The sequence below is a fragment of the Eurosta solidaginis genome, chromosome 1 (genome assembly GCF_040869045.1).
Source record: "Eurosta solidaginis isolate ZX-2024a chromosome 1, ASM4086904v1, whole genome shotgun sequence".
In the NCBI taxonomy this organism is placed as follows: Eukaryota; Metazoa; Arthropoda; class Insecta; order Diptera; family Tephritidae; genus Eurosta; species Eurosta solidaginis.
The window spans coordinates 173,600,973-173,625,892 of NC_090319.1; the positions used below are offsets into that span (position 1 = coordinate 173,600,973).

Genomic DNA, 24,920 nt, shown 5'->3' on the forward strand with positions numbered 1-24,920 from the left:
ACAGCTAGCTTTTCTTACAGATATTACGTTGCAAATAAATAATTTAAATCTAGTTGTGCAGGGAAGAAATAAAAGCATATGCGACTTGCTTCAAGCAATAATTGAGTTTTCCACAAAGCTAATTAGTTTCAAGAACGAAATGGCTTGCCAAAACTTTGTTAACTTTCCTAAAGTTTCCGAAATATATTCAAAATTTCCAAGTCCCCAAAAATTAGATAAATTCATGGAAGAAATAAATAATCTTATAAAAAATTTTGACAGTAGATTTAAAGATGTTTTTTCAATGAAATGGGTTATAAACATTTTTAATAGTCCATTGACATGCTCACTGGAGAATGTACCTATAAATATTCAAGATGAGCTATTAGCGATGAGGGAGGATTTAGCTATTCCATTGCAAACCGGCATTCCTTTTTGGAAAGATATTTGCCCTAACAAATACAGGGCCACTAGGGACCTTGTATTAAACATGTATTCAATGTTTTCGACAACATATATATGTGAGTCTACATTTTCGTCAATGTCTCTCATAAAACGCAAACATAGAAGCCAGCTAACGGACAAGCACTTGGAAACAATGCTCAAAATAAAGTGCTACGATAAGGAAATTCAAATTGAAAAATTATTAGAGTTTCACAATTTATGTAAATAGTTAACTTTTTAAAATTTCTGTAGTTTGTAATTATCATTATCATCACATTATTAGTTTATATTTCATCAAAAAATTAATATTGATTTCAAAATGTAAAAAACTTAAATAATTAATACATACTCCCCTAAGGAAAAGTTTACTACGATCACGTAAAAATTACATATACATATGTAGGTATGCTACTTTCTTTTTTGAATTACCCTACTTATTTTGAATATTCATAGTAGGTACACGAAGTACGTTAGCTTTATTTTTCTGAACACCCACATATGAATTTAAAAAAGTTTTATTTTGAATTATTGACAAAAAAAAGTTAAAAAAATCAAAAAAATTTCTATTAATATTTAGGTATTTTTATCTGTTAAGTTATGCATACAACAGATACTTTTGTTATTACAGAACTTACTTAAATTCATAGTGCTTGAAGCACTCGCTTTATTTCGTTGAAAACCCATATTTTAATTAAAAAATATTGATAAACAACTTAAGAAAAACTAAGCACAAAGCATACACACATGTTTTTTTTATTAATATCTAAGTTAAGCCACCTTCATAATTTAACTGTTAATACAACAGATACATAGGTACATTTTGAATTCCGAAAATGTGCTTGAAGAACGTTAGCTTGATTTCTTTAAAAACCCACATATGAATTAAAAAAAAAAACAAAAAAAATTTTTATTTTCAAAAAAATCACCCTCCAAAAAACTTGAAAAAGTTCAAGTAGGCACAAAACATAAGATTTTTATGTTTTCCTGTCAATTTAAGTTACGTCGACAACGTCAAGATTTATCTGGTAACTTATACAACATATAAATTTTTTCCAGTGCAATACCACCAACACATAAGCATTTTTGAGCGTAACACACTAATATTCCCACATATTGCGTCCTCTCACCGTGCCGGCCTCTGCTTTAAATTCAAAAAAATAATTAAATGATTGTCGTCCTTGTGGTGACTTTCGTAGGCTTAGGGTGATTTCACCAACCCGACTTAGGCTAAAACTTAGTGGCAACTTAAGCTAGCCCAAATTTGAGGCTAAGTTTTTTTTCGGTTTCACCAACTTAGCTACTAAACCCATTTGACATATAAAACCCCTATCAGCTGTTTTATACATAGTAGCATTTTTGGGTACGTTTTAATTACACGCCACCCAGTGAATTCACACAATAGCGGGGTTGCTATATTTGCATAATTAAATAAGTATCAATACTGCCATTTAATTCGACTTAAAATTTGTACTACATCAACACTATTGGAAGTCGAGAATAGCTGCTGAATTCTGTAATTCCGTCTCATCTTAAGTCTCTAAATTTGAGATTTTCCTTTAGATACAATTTTTGTGACTTGAGATGATTTCGGTATTCAGTAAACGAAAGTCACAAAGAGAATTCACCATATCAACGAAATTCACCAAAAAGACAATTTACTCATACATTGAACAATGTGACTCAGTCGTCGTTCGGTGAGGACGTGGTTTTTAATCGCGCCCTAATTATGTCTTAATAAGTAGTAATTTTGCAATGTTTTTATGCATGGTCATAATAAACTCTTTGAGATATTGACTCTTATAATGTGAATAGTTCGTTGTGATCACAGTGTGTATAGAAAATAACAAAAAATTAGTAATTATATCTATTCATTTGTGCATGATTTGTCTATTTATTTAATTAAATATGACTTGCCGTTGTGGGACGAAAGTGGAACGTATTCAGACCAAAGTGCAGTGCTCTAATTGTAACGAGCTTTTCCACCTACATTCTCTTGGTATGCAACAGTCTGACTAAGAGTACCTGTTGAGTTCAAAAACCCCATTTCTGTGCGATGAGTGCAAAGCAGTGCGCCGTTGTTCTCTTCGATTCCCGCTTAAAAATAATACAACAAGTAATGAGCGCCAATGCAACCAAAACATTGACAATCAATCTCTTGCGTTGTTGATCGATGAGCCCGCTGAAGTTAAAGCTCTTAATTCTAATATTCTGTGTGTGGTTAATGCTGTGAGAGAAGATAATAAATGCCTTCGCAATAAAGTTGAGACTCTTCAAACGGAAATCATTGAATTGCGCTCTATGATTTCTGAAAATAAATCGATTGTATCGCACTTGCTATCTGAATTCAGTGAAGTGCGTGGTATTGTTAGTGGCCCTTTGGCCAAAGAGAAAGGGAGTGGAAAGGAAATAATTGTGTCTGATGGTAATGGCGTACTCAGTGCAGTCAATACTTCTTATTCTGCAGCTGAAACAGCTTCTGTTCCAACAACAAATATGCCATACGCCTTCGTTGCTGCTTTGTCAACTAGTATAGTTACTAATACTTCCTCTTCTTATACCTCTTCTCTTGCTTCTGCTGCACAAAAAACAATGCTGCCGTCCCCTCATGTTGCTGCTACCGCTACTGGTACTCCGACTGCGGCGCCAGTGTTTCCAACGAATATGAGTGCCACTAATTTAAATGAACCATCTGCAGCTGCTGATGACCAAAGTGATTGGAACACTGTGCGTAAAAAAAAGAGGTCTAATAAAAGCAAAAATAAGTCCTCTGGTTCTAGTACAGGAAATTCTTTCCAAAGCGATTTAAATTCAAATCTGTTGCAAAACTCAGGTAACAATGCTGATCCCAGGGCAAATATCAACGCTAGCCCACCAAAAAATGCAAACGCTCGGAAATTAATTAAACCCTTAGTTATTGGGTCGAGCTCCAGTAATGAGTTACGCGCTGTTGTCAGAAGAACAGCTGACCAGGTAAGAAAACTCCATTATTTGCAGTAGTCTTAGCAAGAAAGGTGTGGATCCGAGCTCTTTGAGACACCTTAATTTCAAGTTAGGCGTTAATGCCAACTCATATTCGATGCTGTTGCGGCCTGAACTATGGCCTGCAAATATTGCTGTGCGCCCGTTTAAATTCAAGCCAAAAAACGACGAAATCCAACCGATGTCCGACGGCAATCAGTTAGGTTAGATGGAGGAAATAACCACCTAAGATTATATATGCAGAATATGGCTGGTGTTAGAACAAAATCCCAGCTGGTGCGGCTATTTAGCTCCCATGAAGAATATGATGTTTTCGTCTTCATTGAGACGTGCGAGGAATATTTTGATCCTATTTTATACAATGTTTTTCGCAAAGATAGAAATTCAAACATTACTGGTTGTGCACGATTTTGTGGAGTTCTCATTGCGGTACATTCAAAACATCATGCTTCTGAAATCCTAATGGAAAATAATAGTGTACTACTTGACCAGCTATGTGTATGCATTCGCGGCTCATCAGACCCTGTTTTTGTTTGTGCTTCATATATACCGCCAAATAGTAGCCACGACCCCACAAACACTGGAGCTAGATATCGATTAGAGAAAAATAGAGAACTAGCTCAGTTCTCTAATCTCTAACGTAAGAGGAAGAGTCGAGAAACACTGGAGAAACATAGCGTTCTCAAACAAAATGGGACATAGTTCTCCAGTCGAGAAAAAAGATAGTTCTCCAATCGAATTTTAATGTAAGTCTCTAATGGGATTCTAATGTGAATTTGTAAATGCAGTTCAGTTCAAAAAAACAGAAAACTTGTTTTATTTTTATATGAATGTTTAATATGTTTTGAGCTTTTCGAATCATTTACATACATATTTTTTCTTATAATAATATTTTACATAAATACTTTTAATAAAAATAAAATTTATCACATATTCATGTTTGTACACATTTCGTTTTGTAAATTAAATTAACTTCTTACTCTTAAAATTATGAAATAATTATCAAAGTAACCGACTTCAGGTACGCGATATTACTGATTACATTAAAAAAAAAGTGAAAACAAAAACTTATAAGGGCAAGTTAAATAAAACCGTTTAAAAACTAAAATCTGTTTACATACAGCTTTATCAGCCTACTTAAATTCATTTGATTACATTTTCTATTTAATTTGTGTAATACTTTAAGCATCTAAGCTGATATTTTTATTATTTTTGTATGTCGTGTGCTTTTTAAGTCTTCCTTTAGCATGTTGAAAAAACGTGACTGATGTGCGTGAGAACTCTTCATCAGATGATTGCGGAAATTTTTTTGAAAATGAACCTAAGTATAAAAGAAGTTAATTAATTTGCATAAACATTTCAAAGTTGTCGTAAATACTTTTTAGAGCAGCCGTAACGCTTAAAGCTATTTTGGTATTTGTACCTTTCCAGCATAAATTCTGAGCTGCACCATCGGTCATAATTTTGCGCCAAGCAGTTTTAATAAATTTTGCTGCGGTTGCACTATTTATGTTTGATATATTTTCGACCTAAAAATATAGAGTTAAATTTATAAAATTTTTTTTAATTCTATCGTTGTTAAAAATGTAAGTTTATAATTACCAAATCTTCGTATTTCGAGGAATCATCTTGAATTTCTTTTTCAAATGCTTCTAATTCTTCAACACTCTCGAATGGTTTTTTGGAAGAACTTCATTACGTGAGCTTTTGTGGCCGCTTTATGATTGCTTTGCTTCCTGTAAAATTCTAGTCAGGCTTCGTTTTATTGAGTCTTGGTTGTGTTGCAATTCTGTGAAATATATAAAATATACTTAACTATACATATATTAAATATTAAAAATATGTATGTTTGTATTAATATACATTTTGCATATATAGGCCCTCTATCCCAGAAATGAATGCAAGTGGGACTATATCGCTCATTTATTTCAATATTGTCATAACACAAAAAACAAAAATTTTCAGGAGAGACATTTTAAGATTTCAGCTGCTATAAACGGGGCATATAAAGGTAACTATTCATTTCTAACCCAAGCTCCCATTTTTCCACGGATTACAAAGAATGTTTTCTATATATCTTTTTGTTTTTTGAGTTATGACACTATTGAAGTAAATGAGCGATAATATATTTTTATTTACCTTTTAATATTTTTTTTCGGATTTCTTTATATGTTCTACTATTTTTTCTTCAAAAACTCGGAGATCTGAAAAGAGCATAAGAAAGTTAACTAAATATTCATGCGGCGAACCATTACATTTTAAACGGGATTACCTTTTCTTGTTACTGGAGTGTCATCGGTCACGCTGTTAAAACTGTTATTGAAGTCCATGTCTGTAGATAGAATGTCTATTGTTAATGGATGAAAGGAATGAAAAAATTAAGGTTATTTGCATCACTGAGATTTATAATTTTTGTAGATATTTCTTCTAATGAATGGATTATGGAAGTGGTAGAAAAATCCAAATTTCTGGAGCATTTGATATTAAAATTTCCTGACTTTATAGGAGTCTCGAAAAAGTCTTCAAAATTAAGAACTTCTTTTCCTAAAAATGTTATTTCTGTACCGTCATTAATGGCAACTATTTTGTAAATTACATCATCTTTTATATAAAAATTATCAGGCTCTCGAGTTGAAAACAAAAACTTTGAGGTTGTTATGGAAGTATAGTCTCCCCTTTTTTTTAAGGCGAATGATGGAACTATAGTATTTTGAATAAAGCTTTCTTCCACCAAGCGATTGTATACTTGTGCAGCAACATCTTTGTTTTTCCTTATTTTTCTTTTTAGCTCTCCCAAGTAGTTTTCGAATTTGAATGCACTGAATGATTCAAGGCATCCGAAATTCATTGTGTCACTGGCCAAATGCGTCAAGCAGTGAAAATTGAATGTGGTAAGTGTCGTCGTAACATTCGTCCAAATTTTCGACGAACTTGTCTAACATTTCACTGGTACAGCTATTGTATTTAGTATAGTGGTCTTTATGCAGAAGAATTCGAATACTTAGGCTAAGTAGCAAAAAATGATTATATCTCACTGGCTTTAAAATATCTTTTAGTAAACATACACCCGTGTGTAGTAAGAAACTTCTCAATTCCATATATTTTAAAGATCTAGGACGTCTCGCAAATTCCTTTGGCATTTGATTATACAGATATTGAATCCCTGAATCTAGTAATTTTACTCTTTTTGGCGAAAGTGAATAAGTTTTATTACGTTCTTTGACCCAAGCTTTTAATAAACTTTTTGTTACTCCTAGGCAAATTACGTGCATATAATCCAAAGCAAATGTCTTAACAATGTCAATCGGAAGCTTTTCGATGACCATAGGTTCTAAAGTATGGTGGTGGATTGTATCGGTGCGTGCTCTAAACGCTGCATCTGTGCGAGAAGGATTACTTTCTTTAGAAAAATCATTTTGTGATTCATTGAGTTGCCTATTTGTGTACACTTTGGGCAGCTCGAGTACCCGGAATGAGATTTAATGCCAAGCACAAATGCTCGAGCAGGTGCGTCACATATGAATGCACGACAACTAATTGAATACTGTTTTTCTTAGAAAACTAGTCCATTTTGCATCAACACCAGCAGCTCGTCAACGAACTCGTTTAGAAAATCATTAGAATTTGATGATTTCCTATCCCCACAGTATGCTCCTATAACCCTAACATCATCCGTTCCATTCACATTAACCAAAATTGGCCATGTCTGAAGATTCCCGCTTTTTGTCAATGGAAGTCCGTCGATATTAAAGTTAAGGTTCAAACAATTTTCAGCAAAGTCCGTCTGATGCAAAAATGAACTTAAAGCGTTCACAACCCCGTAATGCACATATTCCCCTGAGCCCATTGTGACCTTTGGAGTACTTCGCGGAGTATTTTTCAAAGTTCGGGCACACATAGGAAGACCTGGAACATACTTCCCTAAAATCTTTAACAAATCGTCAGTAGCTGAACTCGTCACATTCCATTTTATAGTCCACCCTGCCAATTCATTCGGTAAATCAGTAAAGTCTTTCTGTAAATCAGTTCTTGTATCTGTACGTGTACCGTTATCACAGCGCTGCTTTTAATCTGAGTTGCCGGGCACGCTTCCTCTGACATTTCCTTAACACTTTCACGGCTGCTTGCAAATAGCAAATTAACTATTTGCTCACTTTCACATTTAAATCTCTGTCTGTTCATTTTATTTTCACTTACTTATTAATTATTTATTAATAAAACGAATTCGTGCGCACAAAAATGTTTGTTGAACTAAAAGATGGGATGTCAACAGCTGTTTTGGATAACCGATAACATGTTTGCGTTTTGGCTCTTTCTCTAATCAATCTACAATCGCATTTTAATGTAGTTCTCTACTGTCGTCCTCAAATAGATAAACATTAGAGAATTACACTTGTTTCCGTTTTAGCTCTTTCTCTAATCAATCTCCAATCGAATTCTAATGTAGTTCTCTACTGTAGTTCTCAAATAGGAAAACGATAGAGAATTACAATAGTTATCTAATCTACTAACCAAAATTTCTCTAACGTTAGAGACTGTGTTTGTGGGGGACTTATACACACGTGTCGAGAATATTACGTCACTGGCATTGAACAAAGTTGGTGGTGAACATCTCTGCGTGCTGGGTGATTTTAATCTGTGTAATGTTAAATGGTTACAGACTCTATCAAACTTGGCTTTAATAGTATGTGAGGTCATTGGCTATAGTGAAATATATTTAATAGATAGTTTTTTAAGTATTGATATTAAAAAAATTTATCGTTTTTCAAATAGACTAGGCCGTACTTTGGATTTGATATTTTTATCTAATAACCTAAATTTTTCACTTTTTGAATGTATTTCTCCTATTAAAAAATCCAATTTCCATCATGTTCCATTAGTTCTTGATGTGGAATTTTATAAATTTGCCGAAGCTAGTACTACCAACTCTAATTTTTCTTTTAATTTTAAGAGATGCGATTTTCGAATTTGAACAATCTTTTGCTGGAAATAAATTGGGATAATTTGTTTTACAGTCTTGATACCACTAAAAGGATTGAGATATTTAAGTCTACTGTTCTACAAATTTGTAGATTTGTCATACCCTTGGCTTCCAAAAAGAAATACAAGGTGCCCTGGCATAACAGAGCCTTGATGAAACTCCGGAATTTGAAAAATAAATTTTTCCGCAAATTCAAAAGAACTCACTATCCAAAGTTTTTCGACTTGTATAACGAGTATGATAGGAAATTCACGTGTCTGGATAAATCCCTACACAGAAATTATATTTTAAATTTTGAAGAAAACCTTAAATCTAACCCAAAATCATTTTGGAACTTTGTCAACTCGAAGGAATCAGTTTCGAATATTCCGTCCTCTCTTTTTCTTGCTGAAAAAGCTGTCGATACTCCGGAGGACGCTGCAAATCTTTTTGCTGAATACTTTATGAACAATTTCACTTCTGATTCTGACAATCATGATAATATTACTTTTAATATTCAGGCTTCTATTGACTTCGGTAATGTAGTACTGTCTAAGGAATATTTTCTTAGTGGGCTTATTCGGCTTAAGACGTCGACGAGTACCGATATCGATGGTTTGTCTGCAATTTTGTTTAAACAATGTGATTCCCTAGTCTATCCACTGTTGTTAATTTTTAATAATTCGTTATCTACAGGTACTTTTATTGATGCGTGGAAATTAGCCTTTATTACACCTATTTTCAAGAGCGGCAATAAAAATGATATTACTAATTATAGGCCTATTTCAAAACTTTCCACCATTGCAAAGCTCTTCGAATGTATCATCCAAGATAAATTACGTTTCTGTGTTAAGAATTTTGTGTGTCCAGAGCAGCATATATTTTTTCCAGGACGCTCAACTGGGTCTAATTTGACTATTTTCTCGAATGACTGCCTTGCAGCTTTTCAGGCAGGATATCTGGTTGACGCTGTGTATACTGACTTTTCCAAGGCATTTGATCGGGTCTCTCATGTTATTTTGATTAAAAAGTTAGCCTGTCAGTATTTTTGAGGTGGATTGAATCCTACTTATTTAATTGTCGTTGGATGGTTGTAGTAGATGGTGTTAAGTCTCATCCATTCGTTGCTTCCTCCGGTGTTCCACAAGGTAGTATCCTGGGTCCACTGTTTTTTGTCATGTTTATTAATGATATTCGCTCTTGCTTCTCTAAAGTAAGATTCTTGCTGTATGCAGATGACCTTAAGATATACTTGCCTATTCATAACCTTCATGATGCGGTATTGTTGCAAGAAGCTTTGGATAAACTTAGTATCTGGTGTAATAATAATCGGTTATCACTTAACCTAAAAAAGTGCTTTCAAATAACTTTTTGGAAACGTGTCAACTTGATTGATACTGTGCATCAAATATCAAACTCGCCCCTGTTGCGGGTTAGTGAAATTAAGGACTTGGGAGTAATATTTGACTCCAAGTTTTCGTTTTCAAGTCATATTGATCAGTGCATTGCTAAGTCGTATGCCATGCTAGCTTGTGTTAGGCGTCTTAGCTTGGATTTCAGTGGCCCGTATACGCTAAAGCTTTTATATTCCGCGTTTGTGCGATAAAACATGAGTACGCTTGTTTCATCTGGTCTCCGTATTATTCCTGCCATGTTGCAAGAATTGAACGAATCCAAAAAGTATTCGTACACTTTGCATTACGCAGGTTGCGCTTCTCGGATCCTATCCCGACTTATAAAGCTCGTTGCTTATTGATTAACTTAAAATCATTGCAGGACAGGAGGACAATTTTATCGCTGTCGTTCGTTTTCGATTTGTTACGTGGGGTTGTTGATTGCCCTGTGCTCCTGCAGAGGATTTTTATTAATATACCGGCTAGAGCTCTTCGTGCTTCTGAGTTTTTTCATATTGGTGTTCTTAGGGCTCTTTATGCGCGGAATGCTCCAGTTACTAGAGCCTTAATTGAGTTCAATAGATTTTCTAAATTTTGTGAGATAGATTTTTCTTGTTCGAAAGATGGCTTTCTGAGTATTTTAAGTACTTTTTATAAGTAAGGTAATTTATATTAACATTGTTAACTACTTTACACTTTTATAATTAGCCTATAAGATTCTTTTTTAATTGGCTTAAATAAATAAATAAATAAATAATATGACATTGCATTTTGTCAACATAATGTTGGGTGGTTTGCTACTTTGGACTAGGTAGGCAATTGAAAAGTAAAGTCATCTCTCGGCGAACGAAAATCATACTCTACAAGTCACTTATCGTACTCGTCCTGCTATATGGGGCAGAAGCATGGACCATGACAACAGCAGATGAAGCGGCTTTGGGAGTGTTCGAGAGAAAAGTTCTTCAAAAGATTTATGGACCTCTACGCGTTGGCGATGGCGAGTACCGAAGAATATTTAATGATGAGCTGTACGAGCTATACGCAGACATCAACATAGTCCAGCGAATTAAAACGCAGCGGCTGCGCTGGCTAGGCCATGTTATGCGAATGAAAGATGATGCTCCGGCCAAGAAAGTGTTTCTATCGGAACCCGCCAATGGAAGCAGAGGTAGAGGGCGGCCCCCACTCAGTTGGAAGGACCAGGTGGAAAACGATTTAAACTCACTTGGTGTGACCAATTGGCGCCAGTTGGCGGAGCGAAGGAGCGACTGGCGCGCCTTGTTGGACGGCCATAACCGTTTAGACGGTTAAGCGCCAATTAAGTAAGTAAGTAAGTAATGTTGGGTGGTATTGTGGCTGAGGTTGCGAAGACGCCGTTCACAATTTTGTATAGAAAATCCCAAAATGTGTAGGTTCGAATCTCAGCGGCGCCACATTGGGTTCGATGTTTTTTTTAAGCATGTTCTGTTTTTTAATTTTTTCTATGCTTATTTTAATTTGAGGAATAAAGCAACATTTTTAAAGTGTTTTTCACAAATAATTTTCATGCTTTTTCTGAAATTTTCATGTTTGTGATCTGCTCCGGCACAACTCACAAATTAGTGATTTCTTTTGTGAAGCTGGAGACGCGAGACAGCTTGCAGAATGGCAAATTGTCTCAAAAGTGATTTTCACCCCAAATAGTCTCTAATAGTGACTAGAGACGGCTTACTGAATTCAGCTGTAAGCCAGCTGACAGGTAGGCTAATTTGTGACTCAGCTAAGCATTGGTGGTGAAACAGAAAAATAAAAAAATATGACTTAACTAAGTTAAGTCGAGTTGGTAAAATCGGTCCTTAATGTTGTGACTATTCCTGACCGTTACTCTTTACCCAGTGTTCATGACTTCAGTATGAATCTCAGATGTAAGTAAATATTTTCAAAAGTACAGGGAGCGAAATAGCTATAAGAGACTGTTACTCTTCCACTGGGTGTGTACAAACTTTCCAATAAATTCGTTTTTTGTTGCTCCTAAATTGATATTCTATACCTGTATATTAGGGCGGGTCGATTTAAAAATCGCTCATTGCTCTGTGAAAATCGTATTCTAAGGATCAAAATAGGAAACGTTGCCGAAGGAACCATACCTCTAAAACGAACTCTTATGTCCCCCCCTTTCGTTCGAACTTTTGGGTAGGAGCAATTTCAATTCTACCTGCTGTGTCTTGTGGTGGCTTAAAAAAACAACACAAGCAATTTTACGATCTGCAATTGTATCACAGTGATACCTTCATTTTTTAAAACGGTTGAATAAAAACCCACACAACTATGTTTACGACATGCAAATGCATCACAGTGATGCCTTGGTTTTAAAAGGGGGTTGTAAAAACGCTAATTTCTAATAAGTTTTTTTAATTTCTTTTCTATTATTAAGTTAAAATCATTTTTTCATTTACATATGTTCTGACTAAATAAATTTCTAAAGAGAAAAATAAACTCCAAAAAGAAAAAACATAGGCATTTCAAAGTGGGATTTTTCAAAATTTGCCCCTACGACCCAAAGGGGGGGACATCAGAATTCGTTTTAGAGGTATGGTTCCTTCGGCAAAGTTCCTTATTTTAATCCCTAGAATATGATTTTCACAGAGCAATGGGCGATTTTTTTGCCTCCCCACAAATCGACCCGGCCTACTGTATATATAACAACAAATTGTATTTTTTCTTTTACCTTTTCTAAAGTACCGTTTTTTTTTAAATTGCTATTCAAAGTCTTAACAAGTAAAACGAAGTAGTTATAGAAGACAAGCGCACTTCATCACACGTGTTAATAAAAAACTTTATCTGTTCTTACTTTTGGCTTATCAAAACGGTATCAACGGTTTTTGAAATTGAACTATTTACACAAAAGTAAATATATTAATAAAATTAATTTTGAAATTTTCAAAAACAAAATTTATTTACGATGAAAATGCCGCGAGGAAAAAAATTTTCTCCAGAAGAGCGTTCAAGCATTCTTGCTTACAGAGGCTCGGGCGCTACAATACGTGGAATAGCAACAAAACTGAATAGAGGTAAAAGTGTGATAAACAACTTTTTGAAAAACTGGATGAGAGGACTAAGCGAGAAATTAAGCGCCTTGTCTAGAATAAAAATATAAGTCCCAGGAAAATTAGATGTGAGCTATCTCTAAATGTGACAACGAGAAGAATGCAACACATTTTGAGGAAGGATTGTAACCTCAAATACCGAAACCGAATTGCCAAACCTAAGTTACTGCGACGGAATTAAGCAGAGAGATTAGAGTTTGCTAAAACTTATAAATTTTGGGATGATGAATGGCAATCCGTTATATTCAGCCACGAGAAGAAGTTCAATCTCTATGGTCCAGATGGTAATCAAAAGTTTTGGCATGATTTTTGAGCTCCAATTCAAACCAGTTACTCGAGCAATTTTCAAGGGGGCTCCCTCATGATATGGGCTGCTTTCAGCTTTAATGGGAAAACGCCAATTCGCTTCATTTCGCATAAAATGATCTTAGAGCGAAACGTAGAGCTGTTGGATGAAATATTGTTGTACTTCGCAGAGGAAAAACATTGTGAATTGTGGACGTTTCAACAGGACAACGCCCCTATTATAGATCCAACCATACGAAATCCTTTTTTACTTAAAAAAATATTCACTTATTACGTTGGCCAGCATTAAGTCGAGACCTAAAACCTGTGGAAAATTTGTGGGGTACCGTTTCCAACAATGTGTACAAGAATGGACGCCAATTTGACACCTTGCTCCAGCTAAAAAAGGCTATTCAGGAAGAATGGGCGAAGATTGACCCCGCTGTACTTAAAACTCTAGTAAACTCAATGCCACATAGAATTGCGTCCGTTATTATAAACAATGGAGGTCATACAAAGTATTAAATATAGTTAAACTAAATAAAAGTGAAATTTTCTTGTTTGTACCTTATAGCAATTTCGTTTGAAGTTTTAAAGAAAGTTACGTTAACTGAATGGAATAGTTTATTTTAGATTCATAATATTGTTGTTTTCTTCTTGTTTTATATACTTCTTAATATGCATAGTTTCCGGTTGAAACGGGCTATTTTTCTAAGACTGTTTAAAATTCTCCCTTGTCCCTAATAGCACTGGTCGACGGCCAAATTTACCAGAGACGCCGTTATGAAATTCGTATGTAAAACCACCCCCTGATTTCGAAAATCGAGTTCATTTTTGATTCTATGGTACCGTTTTTGAGATATTTGCAATTTACCGTTATTCGAAAAAACCAAAAAGGTGGCTCCCTTTAATTACGTATATCTCACGAACGGGTAAAGCAAATTGCAAAAAAGTTTACAGAATCGGAAAGACAATAAAATTTTCTATGAATACATCATACATTGTTTTTTGCTCAACCAGACAGTTTTCGAGATATTAGCTTATCATTTCAGATTTTTGTTTTTTTATGAAAAAATATGAAAAATAATTACTTTTTGCGAGGGCAACATTCCAAAACCACAACTTTTTATCCAGATATTTTTACATACGAATTTCATAACGGCGTTTCTGGTAAAGAGAAAAAGTTGAAATTCGTGGTCCAGTGTAGTTATTTCGGGTGGTGTAGATTTGGTAAGAGCCTACCACCAAATTCCAATTACCAAAGAGGATTTCTATACCGCAATCACAACACCTTTCGTAATGTTTGAATTTATGAGAATGCCTTTCGGGCTTCGAAATTCTGCTCAAAGATTCATCAATCAAGTAGTTATTGGTTTAGATTTTGTTTTTATTGATGATTTGCTAGTTGCAAGTTTAAGATCTCGGGTTACTTGTCCAACGTCTAATAGACTATGGTTTAAATATCAAACCAAGAAATATATTTTTGGTGTTACAAATGTCAATTTTCTAGGCCATAATATTTCGTATACGAGTATTAAACCATCTGAACAAAAAGTAATAGCTGTTCAAAATTTTTATCGTCCAAAGACAATAAAACACACAAAAATTTATTGGGATGGTTAAGTACTAAAACCCTGTATACCCCAAAACTAGCGGAGTTTACGTCAACTTAATAAATCGGACGAGTAAAAAGCGTGACAAAACTTTAATTCGGGATGATATATCAAATAAGGATTTTGAGAGTATTAAAGAGAAGTTTGCTTCTACGACATTGTTGAATCACTTTAACCCATTTTCGGCCGCTGGTCGATTTTACGACCACCAACTTTGGACTCTCATATCTCTGAAACTAATTGTTAATTTATTGATCCGTTTTCAGGACTAGAAAATATAGAGTTTAGTTAGTTCCTAAAACATAGATTTGTTAAGAAAAATATTAAAATGTGGATTTTCGTAAAAGAATGAAATTATCACTATTTTTAAGTGTTTTTTGTGCAGATAAAAAAATAAGGAAAAATAAAAAAGCGAAAAATTATTACTAATTTATTGTTAAGAAAAAAGGTGTAATTAAAAGATTCAAAAAAGTGCCACATGAATATTGCAATAATACTAACCTTTTCATGTGCGTAAACTTTAGTGGTCGAAAAATCGACCGCTGGCCAGAAACCGTCAAGTAGGGTGGATATATATAATATAACAATATTCTTTTTATTATTAAAAGAGATGCGATTGAGCATCTTCACGATATTGAAAATGTACTTACTTTTTTTTTTTTTTTTTTTTTGTTTTGGAATTTACTTTACTTTACCACATATTGACCACTATTGGTCTATACGACCAGCCATGGGGGTTCCAATTGTGAAACAGGCGATGAGTCGCAATCGGTTTAAAAAAATTAAACAGTTCTTTCATCTCGCTGATAACAACAATTTAAATGCAACAGACCGATTTGCCAAGGTTCGCCCTCTTACTGACGTTCTCAACAAAAGGTTTATGCAATTCGGAGTCTTTAGCCCTACTCTCTCTGGCTGAGCGACTATTGCAGTCATCAGCAGCCAACTTCAGTCAATATTATATTTTTATAGCTAATTTACAAGAAAAGAAAAATACCTGAATTTTAACTGAATTTTATATTGAACATATAATGAATTTGAACATGTACCTTATTTATAATTACCCCCGTTCATCTTGACAATAATTCTAATCAACAGTATCATGCAAATGCTAATAACAAAAACAATAAAAACGAACAATGTGTGTGCAGTGGGCAAGAACATGATTTAAAATCAATGTTGAGTGCAATTATAGACGAAAACAAATCTTTACGTTCTGAGGTGAATGACCTGCGTGCTGATTTGCACTCTTTGCTGAAAATAGTATGTGACAATAACGATGCTGTTGCTAAAGACATCAAATACATTAAAGCTGACTTTGTTTTTATGAAAACATGTTTGCCGTTGCCTTGCTCTCGCTTTCAATGGTGTGATGATGTGGGGTATGGTGTTGCTAAGAGCATTTTAACCAACGATGTTCATGAGACTTTTGTTGCTGCTAACAATTCGGCAGAGAAAATGTCGATCGAAGCCAGAAGTAAATCCAACGATGCAGGCAAAATCTCTGTCGATAATTCTAATGACCCAAGGAGTGGTTTGAATAATTTTTCTGATGTTGCTAATTCGGCGCCTGTTGCAGCTGACGTCGATGCTGACGCTTCCACGGCACAAGGCGAATCTGAGTGGAAAACAACGAATAAGCGCAAGAACAGGAAAAAGAAAAATAGACAAATGTTGACAAATGTGAACAAAGAAACGAATGTAAGCAACCAAGATAAACCAATGCAAGTTGTTTGTTGGTACAAATTCAAACGTTGATTTGGCTGTAGTACGACGTAATGTTGTGAGGCGCATTATATGGTTGCATATCTCTTCGTTTTTGAATACTGTCACTGAAGAAAATATTCTGAATTACCTTGCCGAACATATTTCTATCGATAAAAGCCAACTGTTTTGCTTTAAATTAATAAAGAAAGGTGTGGATCCGCATGCCTTAAAATGGGTAAATTGTAAACTTGGCGTGCCTGAAGAGATTTCTGGCACTATTTTAAAATCAGAAAACTTGCCTGCGAACGTCAAAGTGCAGCCTTTTAGTTCCGTTCGTGCAAAACGGGATTCCTGATGATGTTGCAGCTATTCCCAATGTTAAGTCTAATTTTAATTGCCTAAAAATATACTTTCAAAATGTATCTGGTCTTCGTACTAAATGTTCGGAACTTATTATGTATAGTTCTGCATTAGATTATGATATATTCGTTTTTGTTGAATCTTGGCTGAACGAGAAATTTTTTAGTAGTGAAATCTTTGATCCACATCTCTTTGATGTTTTCCGTAAGGATCTTGTTAAAACAGGTTGCTGGATACGAGGGGGTGTTCTCATTGCTGTTCGGAGGAAATTCCAGGCGGACGTGGTAACACTAGCCAACTCTCATACACTCATTGATCAGCTCTGCGTACGTGTTCATGGTTCTTCTGGAATCTTGTATTTGTGCGCTTCGTATATTCCACCGTACAGTGTAGATGCCTTATATATTGCACATGCTGACAACGTTCTCTCACTGGTATCAAATGTGGGTGACAATCATCTTTGTGTACTTGAAGATTTTAATTTATGTAATTTGAATTGGTCCCACATAGAGGACACGGCATCTTTTATGGCCTCTAACGTTAACTCTTCAGCCGAAATTCATCTTATTCATAGTTTCTTAAGTATTGATTTGGTACAAATTAATGGGCTCTATAATAGGCTAAATAGAATTTCAGATTTAGTGTTCATCTCAAATAATGTTCACAACACATTGTCTGAATGCTTCACACCAATCTTGCAGACCGACAAACATCACGAATCCCTTTCCCTAGAATTGGAGTTTTATGAATTTGCTGAAATTACAGATAAGCTTGAAACGAATTTCAACTATAGTGCTTGCGATATGTCGTATCTTAATGAAATATTATTAAGCATTGATTGGTGTGATTCATTCCGCGATAATGATGTCACATCTTGTTTTCATATTTTCAAAAATAAGGTTCATGAGTTGTGCTTGAAGCATATCCCAATATATAGAAAAAGAACATATAAGACGCCCTGGAATACTAAGAGGCTAAAACATCTGAAGAATGTTAAGTGCAAATCTTTAAAACAGTATAAAGAACTGGAGATTCGGCGCACTACTCAAAATTTCAAAATGATTTACAGGCATTCAAGTGCTTGAATAGGTTTTTGTACAGAAATTATGTTCTGAGCTTTGAGAGTAATATAATGTTGAACTCAAAGGTGTTTTGGCGTTTCATAAAGTCAAAAAAGGCCTGCTCATCTGTCCCTAGTAATGTGTTTTTCAACGACAAATCTGCAAACAATTGTAGTTGATGCTGCGAATCTATTTGCCAATTTTTTTTTGTTCTAATTTTGAACCAGACACTCGCGTCCACTCGAGTTTGCCTTCCATGAGCAACTCAGCGCTCAATTTTTGATCTTTGCGTGTTTCCGTTACGGATGTTGTGAATGGTATTGGAAAGCTTAAGCCGTCTACCAAGACGGACTCAGATGGTCTTTCTGTCATATTGTTGAAAAACTGTTTGTGTTTGGCTGAGCCTCTTACAATTATCTTCAACAACTCACTGGCCACCGGAACATTTGTGGATGACTGCAAGCTAACTTCAATTTCTCCGATATTCAAGAGTGGTAACAAAAATGATGTTCGTAATTACAGACCTATTTCGAAGCTCTCATGTGTATCCAAAATTTTTGAGATTATAGTAAATGATAAAATATACTTTGCAGTAAAGAGCCTAATATCGAACAATCAACACGGATTCGTTTAAAAACGGTCCACTGTTAGTAACTTATCTATTTTTTCTGAATACTGCATTTCCGCTTTTCATAATAGAATGCAAGTTGATACAATATACACTGACTTTTCAAAGGCTTTCGACAAGGTTTCGCACCAGATACTATTGGCTAAGCTTCTGGCATTGGGTTTTCATTCCACATTTTTGATGTGGATTGAGTCGTATCTTTCAAATAGACATTGCGTTGTTGACATAGACAACGCCACGTCCCAGCCCTTCATTGCTTCCTCTGGGGTCCCGCAAGGAAGTATTCTAGGGCCTCTATTTTTTATTTTATTTATAAATGATATCGGCTCATGCTTCGCTTTTGCGGAATACTTGTTGTATGCAGACCATTTGAAATTTGCGCCACCATAAAGAGTTCTCGTGACTCTGAACGGCTGCAATCAGACCTCCTCAATGTTGAAAACTGGTGTTGTTTAAATCGTCTTACTCTAAACATCAAAAAGTGTTTCCATGTAACTTTTTCGAAATCGGCTAATGTTCTACGGACTTCATATAGTATTGCGGGCTGCGCCCTGGAATCCGTAGAGGAAATTAAAGACTTGGGTGTATTTTTTGACTCTAAATTTGGTTTCGCTAACCAAGTCAACTACATTATTACTCGGTCTTATGCCATGCTAGCGTTCATTCGTAGAAATTGTTCAGCTTTCACTAACCCTCACACCCTCAAGTCTCTTTATCCTCCTCGGTCCTTGCGTGTAGCCCGCTGGACACTTTTTAGGTGGACATAGAATAAACAATTTAAAATTAATTTTAATTCGATCCAACTTTGTGGAAAGCTGGACATCTGAAGTTTACAATTGAATCGTTTTTTTGTGCTTGCATGACAACCCTGTCGTAATACAATCCAATAAGTGAACAGTTATTCGAAAAAAACAGGTGTTCTCTTTGAATCTACTTTCAATTACTATTTTCGCTTTATTGCTTCAAATAAAGTTTAATATTTTATTAAAATCAAGAGAAACATACCTAATCTATTAGGTAAGTAAGAAAACTTTCACATAAATTTATACAATTCAAATATAAATGCTGTTTTTTAACTGTTCAGTGGGCTGGACATTTGGTAGCCATATGTCGAAAAAACGCTTTACAGAAGAAGAAGTGATGGAGATGCTCATGGACAGTGATTTTGAAGGTTTGTCCGATGACGAAGACATGGATTTCGTTCCTAATCGTTCAAATATGAGTTTTTCAAGTGATTTCGATTCTGACCACAATCCAGAATCTGATAATGAAGAAGATAATATTGCTGAACCAGAATTTGTTGATGTAACTCTTCAAAACAAAAAACCGCTCAAATGGCTAGCCAAAGAATTTGACGGGGCTAGTGCGCTCGCTACCGACGAGGCATGGGACGCAGAGGATAGATTTGAGTGGACATCTTTCCAATATTTGGCGAGAAATTTCACAGCAGAGTAATATGTACGCTCTACAAAATGGTCAAGATTTGAGTTCAAATTGTAATGAGTACAAGAAATTATGTGGGGCCCACATACTAGCTGGTTGCATCAAACTTCCTCGCGTAAGGATGTACCACCGACCTTCTTTTAAAGTTCCGGCCATTACACAGATCAAGGGATCGATTTTTTAAATTAAGAAATTATATGCATTTCGTCGACAACTTAAGAGCTACTCCACAGGAAAAAGAAAACAACAAATTGTGGAAGGTTCAACCAGTTATAAAAACCGTTTTGAAAAAATGCCAATCCCTACCAAAGCCAGCAAAACTGAGCATCGATGAACAAATGATTCCATTCTCCGGTACCACTCAATTGAAACAATATGATAAGGGAAAACCCTGTCCTGTTGGTTTGAAAAATTTTGTCCTTGCTAGTCCAGATCGTTTAGTATTGAACTTTTTCATTTACCAGGGAGCAAAAACTTGGCCAATAACAAATGCAACCACGGTTTAGGTATCGGGGGAAAAGTAGTGCAAAGACTTGCAGAAAATATAAAAAACAGCAGCGAAATATTTACTGACCGTTATTTTACATCGATAAAGCTGCTAGATTTTTTGATGGAAAAAGAAATATTTGCTGCTGGTACAATTCAACAAAACCGAATCACCAAAGAGCTGCGATGAAAACTTTCAACAGACCATGACCTTCTGAAAAGAGGCAGATGTACCTTTAATGAGTTTGTAAGAGAAGATGAGAAAGTAGCGGTTGTGAAATGGATGGACAGTCGTTCGGTTCTTTTAGCGACCACTTCGACCGGAACAACACCAATTATATCTGTTAATCGATGGGATAAGAAAGCCAAAAAATACATAAGTGTCAATTGTCCGAATACGGTTGCAAGTTACAACACGTCAATGGGCGGAGTAGATCTTGCAGACCAGGCATGCCTAACCAACGAACCGATATCATTTCGTTACGATAATCAACGTTAATAAACGAAACAAAATCAACGTTAAATTAACGTTAATTTGACGTTCTTAACGTTAATAAACGAAACGAAATGACTTTGTTTCGTTTATTAACGTTAATTATCGTAACGAAATGATATCGGTTCGTTGGTTAAGCATGCCTGTTGCAGACAGGTTGATATATTATTATGTAAGGCGCGATAACCTCCGAAGAGATCTAAGGCCGAGCTTCTCTTCCAATTTGCGTCGTGCTCCTCTTGATTTTTCCCTACAAATTGGCCGGACGGGACCTACATGTTTTATGCCGACTCCGAACGGCATCTGCAAGGCAGATGAGTTTTCACTGAGAGCTTTTCATGGCAGAAATACAATCGGAGCGCTTGCCAGACACTGCCGAGGGGCGACCCCGCTTAGAAAATTTTTCTTCTAATTGAAAAATCTTATTTCTAAAATTTTCATGTTGCTTTGCCCGGGAGTTGAACCCAGGGCATACGGTGTGATAGGCGGAGCACGCTACCATCACACCACGGTGGCCGCCATATATTATTACCGTATTAATATCAGAACAAAGAAGTGGCCCCTACGAGTTTTTTGGCGCTTGATCGATCTCGCACTGTGTAACTCCTGACTTCTTTATAAAAAGACAAATTTTCATTTGGTGCGAAGAAGTCCGAGTTGATGGACCTTTTAGATTTTAAGATGTACGTAGGAGAATGTTTGTCCGCATGTGCTGGTAAAAGAGGCCGTAGTGACATCGAAACCCAAGAGGATGTCCCCACAAAAAGAGCTAGATCCATACAGCCACTACCCCCAAAAGATGTGAGAACGACCGAAAGCAGACATTTGCCCATCTGTGGTGTCCAGGACAAAAACAAATTTATGAGATGCCTTAAGGAAGGATGCAACCAAAAGACCAGATTCAAATGCGTTTCTTGCAATGTATTTTTGTGCATTGCTAGCGATAGACACTGTTTTATGGAATTCCATTCATAAAAGGTTAGTATTACATCAACCATTACTGAAATTAACTTAATGTTTTGAAATTTTTCTATTTTAAACTATTCGTCCTTTTTGTTTGAAATACTTTTTAGTTTAAAACGGTTTTTTGTTTTTCGTTGGCCTACGAGCCAAATGTCCAGCTGGCTGCACCTGCCAGTGCTAAGAATCCTTATATGTTACAATAATAAAATGTGAATTTTATAATTAGTTTAGAAGAATATAACCTAAAAAAATATAAAAAATATTGGTTTTTCATTTATTTTAGCCTCGGGACTGAGGAGGTTATTGCTCTTTTGGCAGATCGAGACTGGAGTATGCTGCTATAATTTGGAGACCCTACCATACTGGTCCCTCTAATCGTATTGAGAGTGTTCAAAAAGTTTTTTTACGTTTTGCTGTCCGTTCTTTGAATTTTTCTGATCCTTTACCATCATATGAATCGAGATGTCTTTTAATTGAACTGAGTACGCTTGAAAATCGACGAACCATCTTATCGTGCTCGTTTATCATTGGCTTAATTTCTGGAGCTGTATATTGTCCATCGCTCCTGGAAAAAATGCAATTCAATGCTCCCTGCAGAAACTTGCGGCACTTTGAGACCCTTAAATAAGTTTTGCAAGGACCAACTATGCGGTAAACCCTCCTATTGCGAGGGCTTGTGCGGATCTCAATTTGTTTTTCAGTTCTTCAGGTGTTGACTGCACTTCTTTGTATGTAACCCTAATTAGTCATTTAAGACCTTTCTACTCTTAATATTATGCTAGTCTGTAAAAATTTTTAAATTTAAAGGCTCAAAAAAAATAAATAAATAAATAAAATAAATAAATAAGTTACATATATATATAAATATGTACGTTGAACCTTTTTATACATTACCATTTGATGTATAGCTATTATATTTAAGACTCATGAATTACGTTAAATCCATGAATTATATCTATATTTATATCTATTATAGTATAACAGTCCACAGGAAAAACATAAGTACCCATTTGTTAAATCGTGAGTATTAAATGAGATTTTAATACACCCCTAAACACGAAAAAATATATAAAATCGGAAAAAGTAAGGCAATTTGATCCTCAAAAAATTATTATTTCCCGCCAAAAGTTATAATTTCCCGCCAAAACTTGCACATACCATTTCGTATATATATATATATAGATATATATATATATATATATATATACAGCAATAACCCCATATTGCAAAACTCAGTACGGTATATGTGCAAAGCAAAATATGAAAAACTCGAATATTTAGCTACAGTTGGTACACTTGCAAAAATCATCCCTCAAACTTTATTACGACACATCTTAAAATATTAATAATTTCTCAAGTTAAATTAAAAAGATCTCTTGTCGTTAATTAAATATATTGCACAATCTCTGCAAACTTTTGATTTCTCCCCATTTAAATTAATATAAAACGCAAAAAATATTTGTAAATCTCCATACTTGCGTATACATATATACGGATATACAAAAGAAAGAAAACGACAAAAGCGGTGAAATAAAATCTCGTGCACAGCGGTTCAAGAGTGGTGCAGTACGTGTAATAGCACTTTTCTCACATTAAATTCGCACGCTATAAATTCTCAATCCCCATTAAGAATTTCGATAAGCTACCTTTCTCTCTCCTCAAAGCCTCTACAGTCCAACAAATCGAAGTTGAAGAAGACTCTTCTAAGTCGCACCGAAAACAAAAAAAATTTTAAGAATATCTCATACGAATGAATTTCCCATATCAAAAATTATAATAATTTAACCCTAGATACTTGTTAATACGTATATATATATATCTTAAAATTTTCCCACGTATATTTAAACTACCCTCATATACATATTAAATATATTAAATATAGTGCAAACGCAGCACAGTGGTCAAATTTGCTCAGTCCCTAACTCAAATAAAATTTAACTTAGCTTTTTTTAATTTGAAAAGTATTCTTTCTTGCTATTTAACGTGAATATTTAAACGTAATTAAAAAAAAATAAAAAAGTTTTTTTTCTCTCTGAAGTTAAATTTTTGTTAAGTCTCACTCGTAAGCATCATAAAATAAGCTCAAGAATGAGTGACGAAGAAACGAGACAAAGTGGCTCCAAAACTCAAGAAGTTAAACTCTCGTCTGACCCTAAAAAATTTATATCCGAAACGGACAATTTCATGGAATATTGTGCTCGGTTTAGGTCGACGTCCCTCCAAGACAATACTGAGTCCCCTCTTAACATAAAAAACTCGAATACAAAAAAATTCTGGAATCGACTCCAACACTTCTTCGATGAAACTGTCGAAACCCCAGATCAGGACCTGCCCGAAGATTTTCCAACATCTGCCAATAGCAAATACAGGTCCTATCTCATAGCGTATGAAGAAACAAAAGCCCAGATCGAAGACCAGCTTCAGTTGCTTAAACAGGCAAATCCCCCCCCCCCCCCCCCCCCTACCTTCACACCAGGTCCATCCGACAACTCCGGTATTTCGCTAAAGATCCCTCCCTGCGATACCGAAATATTTTATAGTGGTTATGAAAAATGGCCCTCATTTCGTGACATGTTCACAGCGGTCTACATAAACCACCCCAAACTCTCCCAAGCACAAAAAATGTATCACCTCAGATACAAAACCCAAGGAAAGTCAGCTCAAATAGTCAATCATTTCCCCTTGACTGACGCCAACTTCGCTTTAGCGTGGGAAGCCCTAAAGTCCCGATACGTAGATAATCAAATACGGGCCCTGATGAACTTAAAAACTATCACTACGGAAAACAGTGAAGACATCCAAAAATTGCAGTCCTCAGTCAATAATTGTCTTCAGATTCTCGCCACGCAACAGGTGTCCACGGAGAATTGGGATCCAATATTAATATACCTCGTTACCTCTAAACCCCCAGAAAATACAGTTACGTTATGGGAGCAGTCTCTGACTTCAAGAAGAAAACTTCCTAACTGGTCCAAAATGGACCAGTTCCTCACAACTCGATATGATGTCGTAGAGCGAGTCGATCAATGGCGACCAAAT

General features: G+C 35.3%; 1 long non-coding RNA gene and 1 pseudogene across 1 annotated transcript in view; one reads left to right on the top strand and one right to left on the bottom strand.

Moving 5' to 3' along the window:
• The window catches only part of LOC137236945 (uncharacterized), a 56,702-nt gene that overhangs the window by 20,119 nt on the left and 11,663 nt on the right, over positions 1-24,920 (top strand). The gene's annotated exons all lie outside the window — the stretch shown is intronic.
• Positions 4,371-7,260, bottom strand: LOC137236944 (uncharacterized; annotated as a pseudogene).